The following is a 7,967-nucleotide window of genomic DNA, read 5'->3' on the forward strand; positions in this document are numbered from 1 at the left end:
TCACCCACCAAAACCACCACCCATCACCACCAAAACCACCATGACACTTGTATGTTATCATATGTGGTATTTTGGGTAAATCACTAAGTTTTGTGCTTTCGGTTTCATATTTATGGTTTTAAGTACTTTCGATTCGGAAGGGAAGGGCCCAACGTGACTGCACAACATCCCTCAGAGTTTTCCCCATTGGCAATTAATGAAATTACTCTGATGTTTAAATAATATATTCACTTTGATCGGCTTTGGAACAACTCGTTGTATGTTTTATTGTTTTAAAAATGAAAATTTTACATTGGATTTTCGGGACATTACAAGTTGGTATCAGAGCCTTGGTTTGAGGGATTCGGGCACATTCTTGGGTATGTCTAAACTCAAACTGAGGAATTGGTAATATTTTGAATGAAAATAAGTTTCTAAAAAGATTTTTCTAAAGAAAATAAGTTTCTAAAAAGGTTTTTATAAAGAAAAAGGGGTATGATGCATGCAATCAGTCGAGCTCAAGTAATTGATTCCCATAATACCCATACATGTTGATATGATATATGATATGAATGCTTGCATGCTAGGATGGGGCTAGGGATACTTCCAGGAGTTGCATGGCAGATTTTACTGATATGTGATGTCTCGTAGCCTAGGAGGATCGGATGTTATGCTAGATTTGGAAACTTGTATTGGTAGAAGTAATTGTTAAGTGTATGCTTTAAAAATTGTATACGGTTAGGATCATATAGCCATAGAATGATTGATTTGGCCTTATTTCATGTTCCTCATTTGGTTGTGGTCCTAGGGCAGAGTCTTTTATTCGATAGTCTATTTGATCCTTTATTCTGTATAATTTGCATGCATAAGGAAACTTGTAGTGAGAATGGAAGTTCCTAGCACGGGTTGTAGTAAGTAGGCTTTGGAGGTTCCTTGGTTGTTCTATGGCTTGGAGTGTTACTGCATGTATACTGCTTGCTTTGTGTTTTGTGGGACTCTTAGTGATATGAGTTAACTATTAAGTGAATGTGTCAAGTCACATCTCTCAGAGTGATGGATTTGACTCTATTGCGCATCTCTCGTTTGAGTCTAACTGTTGTAGGGTTGATTTTGTTACTTGAAGGATTATCTAAGCTTATGGCATGTGATTATATTCATGAAGTAGTTAGTTGATATTAGTGGGAGTTCTTCAGCAACTGATGGCAAGGGGAGGTCGGGAACCTAAGAGAGAGCCTAGGAAGTGTTTTAGTGGGTTTGGTTGCGCTGTTTAGCGATTACTTGGAGTATCGATTTGAGAAGATGACTTAGAGGATTCGGGATTACTCCCGTAGAAAGTATGGATAGGTGTGGAAGGTAGTATTGCGCCCGTACTACTGAAAGCACATGACCCATACTCGAATCGAGGGGAGTCACAGAGAATCTAGGAAGCCTGTGAATGAGGATTTTGGGTATGTTGTGATTATTGTATGGTTGCTTTTTAGAATGGTGATGAGCACGCATGGAGAAGGCTTAGGTTTTGGTTCAGGCTCTAGTCATGAGCCAATTGGTGGGAGGATTGCCAGGGTTCTGAGTTCGCGATGGATTGAGGAGATGGAAGGTGTCTTCGACACTAGTCCCTATCCCATAGGAGCCAAGGTTCGGTTTGCCTTGGATCTCTTGCATCATGCGGCAATGAGTTGTTAGGAATTGATTGCACAATCGATTACCCTTACTGAGTTGGAGACTGTGTCTTGGGAAGAGTTTGTGACCCGGTTCCGGGGGGAGGATGCGCCAGCTATTGTAACATCCCGTTATTTTCTACTTGTAAAGTCAACCCTAGTCAACCAAAGTCAAACTTGGGTCATCTAAAGTCCTCTTTGTTATATTGGATTTTATTAAGGTTAGTATAATAACATTTACATGTTTAAAACTCTAGGAATATTAAATGTATGAGAAAGGAACCTCGCAGCCGTGAACATGCTAGCCGACTTCGGACCGTGAACAAGGCCGTGATCGCTTCGAGCCGTGATTGCTTCGGACCGTGTACGAGGTTCACGGCTGTGAAACCCTCGGACCTTGAACCCTCGCGTATATATATATATATATATATATATATATATATATATATATATATATATATATATATATATATATATATATATATATATATATATATATGTTTCAGCTAGTTTTTGCTTCATTTCTTCACTTTCAATCGAGATTTCAACCTTTTTCTCTCAAGTATCATCAAGCAAGAACACCCTCTCTCCTCAAGAACATGCTAGGATCATCCTTTCTTATCATATTCAAGTGATAATCACTAGTTCTTCACAAGATCTAACAAGTATCAATTCTTGATCTGGTTATCACTTCAAGAACACCCTTCCATCTTCTTATACTAGGCTAAAACCCATTGATTTCACTAGTTTTCACGAAGAACACACGAAGAACATGAAGAACACCCATCTGAAAACATTTGAATCTTCTTAGATAGAAATTCCTTAATATGACACCCAAATGCAATATTAAGGCTATAACCCAAACACAATAATTCACAACTTAGAAAAGGGATGTCGTAATCTAGTTGTAAATTATGTGAAGGGAGGTAAATGACGATTTACCAATTTTCACCACCCAAAACCAAAATTTAAAAGAATTAAGTTTTATGAAAATCCTAGATCTTTGAGATTCATTGAACTTTTCAATGGCATGTTTAATCTCGATTATGCCTTTCAAGTTTGTGACTGGGATACCGAGGATCACAAACAAGGTGTGAATAACCATGCAAATGTGTTTGGTACTCTTGATGTCATTTATCACCTAATCAATGTGCCGGTTAACCACACACGCTCCATTGATCTATGTCAAACATCAAGCTACCCTTTGCCACCCTTGTTAGCCCAACTTAGTATGCCACTAAACCACACACGCTCCACTAACGACTTGGCAAGGTGCAAAGTTCAATTTCATGGAATAGCACCATTTTCATATTTTTCCTAAAGTAACTAAGATTGGGAATTTAGAAAAGTATTTAGTTACTTCTTATAATTAACATTATACTTTTTAATGAGAATTAATGTCCTATCCTACCCGTTCGGCTAACGACCCTCCACTAGTCAAAGAAGTAGTGGATGAGAGTGGACACCCATTCAATCACCATTTTATAGGCAATTTCCTTATACCCCCTTATAGACTAGCTTCGTGAATGAGGCCTACTAACGGTAAGAGTAGTTGTCTTATACATACATACATATATATATATATATATATATATATATATATATATATAAGTATTAAGCTTTTAATGTTATTATAGTATAAGGGTTGAATTTTACACTTTTAAAACTCTAGGGTTTAGAATTTAAATATTTCAAAATTAAAACCTTTTAATTAATTTTTTTTAATTCCAAAACTTGAGGGCAAGTTTTGAACCTTTTCAAAACTCTTGGATCAATTTGATAACAATTAACTTAATCATATAATTAACTATATCACAAAATTGACCTAGCTAATTTCATATAGCAAGATGATTCAAGTCAATTCTACAAATAATTAGTTTTTCACAAAATCAAGTAATTATCTTAAAATTTGACAATCATCATTCAATTGGATGAGGATAATCATTACCTTATAAGAAAATTTGAATTTTAACAGTCAAAACAGTTTGTGGTAATGATCCTAATCCAAAACAGGCCAAAAAACTCGAAAATCTGCAAGCAGATGATCCAACTCGTCGAGTTCATGGCATGGACTCGTCGAGTTCATGGCATGGACTCGTCGAGTTCATGGCATGGACTCGTCGAGTTCATGGCATGGACTCGTCGAGTTCATGGCATGGACTCGTCGAGTTCATGGCATGGACTCGTCGAGTTGGACCAACTCGTCGAGTCCAGCAGTCAGAGGCCAAAAATCAATTTTTTCCAGCTTTGAAAACAATACAATTGCATCAATATAACAGAAAAACCTTATGCTCTGATACCACTGAAGGGTTTTGAGCACAATAACAACCCTATGGTGCACATACAACCCTAGATGCTTTGGATCTAAGTTTTCTCAAGTTACACATGCAATTTCATTTCATCCAAAGCATACACCCTAGCTAGCATACAATTGGAGATATAGTTAGGCGTGTCAAACCCAACAAATAAAGGGGTACAAAATGACTCCAAGAACACTGTTACTTTGCACTAAAAATGTAATACAATGTAAGCAGGGTCGATCCACAGAGACACGAGACAAATGATTATACCATTTTGCGTAAGGTACAAATGTGATCACAAAAGAGGGAGATTTAAATGCAATAATTCAAACAAAGAACTGAAATAATAAATAAGCAATTGATTAAGTGAAGTGAATTCATTATTTGTAAATACTCCAACTCTATGCAAGACTAATTAGCAATGTGATTCAAAGTATGAAATGATATTTGTTTAATTCTATCTAAGTTGGTACTTAGAAATGCTAACAAGCTCTAGCAATTCTCATTCACCATTTTAATTAATCAAAATAAGCTCTTTGATTAATTCTAATCTAACCAATCTAATCTAAACAAGCTCTTAGAATTAGGTGGAAAGATTGCATTATGCTTTGTGTGAATTTTACCAACAACATTCAATACTCCTCATAAGCTCGGGAGTGTAAGAATATGTGAATTTGATTTACACTAGAATCATCGTAAGTAGTTCGATTTAGTGCTTGTTACTTGTTCTATTTTACAAAACAATTACGGATTTTGCATAATAGATAACTTGAATGATTCAACCCTAACTCAATTGGCCAAAAAGAACTAGAATTGAAATCAAACTTTCAATTAAAACAAAATCAAATTCACTAGATAGCATTTAAAAGCAAACATCAAGTCACATGATTTAAATCACACACAATAGTCTATACATGAAGTTGGAGAGTCTAGGTTTCTAGCCACACATGACTAGAACCAAACACAAATCTAGAAATTGAAATTAAAGTCTTACAAATTGAAATCCAAATGAAGTCCAAGTGTTTCCAAGTATTAATTGCCTTCCAAATCTTCCAGAAAAAAAAGCCCCCAGAACTCCTAAAATCGACTTAACTTCCATTGGAACCGGTTACACCTTTTTAGAAAGAAGAAAAACTGTTTTTAACTCACTAACACGTTTACACGGCCCGTGTAAATTAACACTACCACTTACACGACCCGTGTAAATACAAAAGTACACTGTGTACTTTGGTCAGGCCTTCAAAGTACAATGCTCAAGAGTCTTCGTTTACACGGCCCGTGTAAACACAAGGCTTCTATTTGCACGGCCGTGTAAATCTCTGAGAAGCCAAAATTTTCATCTCTTTGATATCTTCATCCTCGGTGCTCCGCAAGTCCTGAAATTTTGTCCGCAACTCTTATTTACCTCCTGAAACAAGATCCTACCTCCAAAAGTCCCTGAAATATCACAAAAATGTGTGAATGAAATTGAATCATGAAAAAATCCCGAAAAACATGCAAAATGCATGGGTTTAAGTCTATATGCAATGCACTTTTATGAAATAAAGCTACAAAATGGGTGCATAAAATGCACCTAACAGATATACAATACAAAAACTAGTTAGATGAATACCTCTTGTTGTAGCTTGTAGTTCTTGGCCTTTCAAAAGCTTAGTACCTCAAATGTGATACCTTTAATAAGTCACAAACACCAAATACAAAAGGAGGCTTATGAGAGAGAGGTTAGGAAGCACAAAATTCGGCTAGGGTTTCACCTTGGAATAGCTTGGCCGATTTTAGGGTGCTTAGGGGTTACTTTTATAGTGTGGAATTCCTAGGGTTTCATACATGTAAACCCTAATTCACCATGACTCTCCACATTTGATGGCCCTTTGGACTAAACCTTCATGGACTCTCATATAGGTTTAGTCCATGCCTAATCAACATGGATCATTAGCCCAAACTATAAGTATCACTGCTTTACCAAATCAGTCCCTGTAAATTTAATCAGTCTCTTTTGATCACTAAATTAATTCCAATTAATTCTTGATCAATACCAACTAAATAATATGATTTCTCAATTAATATATTATTCATATAATATATTAATATATCACAAATAACCTCTTTCTCAAATATCCATCCTATCAAATTGCTCCGGTGAAGGCAACTCAAAAGGACCATGCTACTATCGGGTCAAGTACATACCAATTATAGTTATGAGCTTAGACACCTAATCCAACAAGATCAGCGCATCCCTGGGTCGAGGCGGATAGTATTAATGGAGGATCGTTCCTTGTGTAGTATAAGGATTAACGGATCTGAGGCAATGAGGGGCCTGTTCGATTGTGTAGTGTGTGTGACATCCGGTAGGATCGGCTTGAGAGAGGTATCGGGTTGTGTTTAGAGTGAGATTACTCTGGGCCCATTGGTTGGCATCCATGTGGTGGTTAGGCTTGAGTAGCCCCTTATTAGTTGGGCTCCTAGTCGGAGTCTTGTGGAGGGACCAGGTGTGAGTCTGTCAGACTCTGCGGTAGGTGGATGATTTTATATTTCAGTTCAGTGAAAGGTCGCCCTAGAATCAACAGATCTCGGTTATAATGAAAGTGTAAATTTTTGGATTTCAGAATATGAGTTATGCGTACTGGGTCGGCAAATGGACAAGACTCATGTTGGGAGTCGTCTTTGTACATATAAAAGGGATCTTTTCATCAGCAAGTCATGGTTAAGGAATCTGCCTGCCAAGGATGTTAGTTGGAGAATTCCATATCAAAAGATGTTTTTTTTTCAGTTTAAATTTCAGTAAGAGGACCTAGTGATTGGGTTTAGGAATGGTCCTACCTATGTGAGGTCAGGTAAAGTATGGGGGTTTCAGATTTATAGCAGTGAGGTGTTGTTTTGATAGCTAATGGGCCAATGATTTGTTTACCATTAGGGTGCATCAGTCCGGTTAAAGTTGGGTTTCGATGGTAGCATTGAAGGGTCGTTAGGAGTATGAGTCAACCTTTTCGGTGGATCGGGGATTCAAGAGGAATTGGTCGGAGTGTCTGGTTGTCAGGAGGGTGGTAATGAGTAATTTCGAGGACGAAATCCAAATTAAGTGGGGGAGAGTTGTAACACCCTGTTTCGAGTCGTTCCATAGTTCAGGGTCGTGGCCTGAAGATCAATTATCATAAGGCTTCGGGCCTTAGGGAAAGAGAAGTATGGGTAATGTAGATTATGTTATCCAAGAGTTCGACTTGTGTTTTGGAGCCCAAGGGTATAACCGTAAAGTGATAGTCATGGTCTTTTTTTAATTTTGGATTTAAGCTCGGGAATATTTAAGGCAGAGGAGAGTTGATATAATTGTAGAGCTTCCCATTACCTATCTGTGGATATAAAGAACATTGAAATCGGACTTAGAACGAAGAACTTATAGCCTTCAAATTATTGGTGATTTTAGTCCTTAGCCGAGTACGCTGGGTGTATGCTATGAGTACGTTGGACGTACTAGGTCGAAGTTGGTCGCGAAGGAAACCCATGTACGCTGGGCATATAGGTCACCAGGGGAAAACCTTAATTTTTAGGGTCTGTTCCATATTTAAACACCTTAATTCACTTTTGGACATTCCTATGACCAACCTCCACCTCTCCAAACACTAAGAACAAAACCCTAATTGCCATTTGAGTGTTTTGAGTTTAGAAGTGAGCTTTGAGGGCATTTGTGGTGATTTTGAAGGAATAAGAACTCTTGGAACTTGCATTGGTGTGGCTAGAACTTGTGGATTCTAAATTATCATCAACTTGGAAAGCTTTTTAAGGGATAAAGCTCTTAACTTGATGGTTTATTGTGATAGATCTAGTTAGGGCTTGTTTTTGTGCTTTTTATGGTCATTTAAGTCATGCATGAGAGTATGAGCTACTCCAGAAGATAAGGATGTTAGATCTTAGCATTTTTGAGGTCCCTTGTTCATAAAAATGCAATCTTGATGAGTTATATTGGACCATGCATGAGTTAGGGTGCTTATTATGGATTTTCTTGAGTATTGGGTCCCAATAAGACATGCAAAGG

The sequence above is a fragment of the Lactuca virosa genome, chromosome 5 (assembly GCF_052849685.1).
Source record: "Lactuca virosa cultivar CGN04683 chromosome 5, Lactuca_virosa_CGN04683_v6, whole genome shotgun sequence".
Classification (NCBI taxonomy): Eukaryota; Viridiplantae; Streptophyta; class Magnoliopsida; order Asterales; family Asteraceae; genus Lactuca; species Lactuca virosa.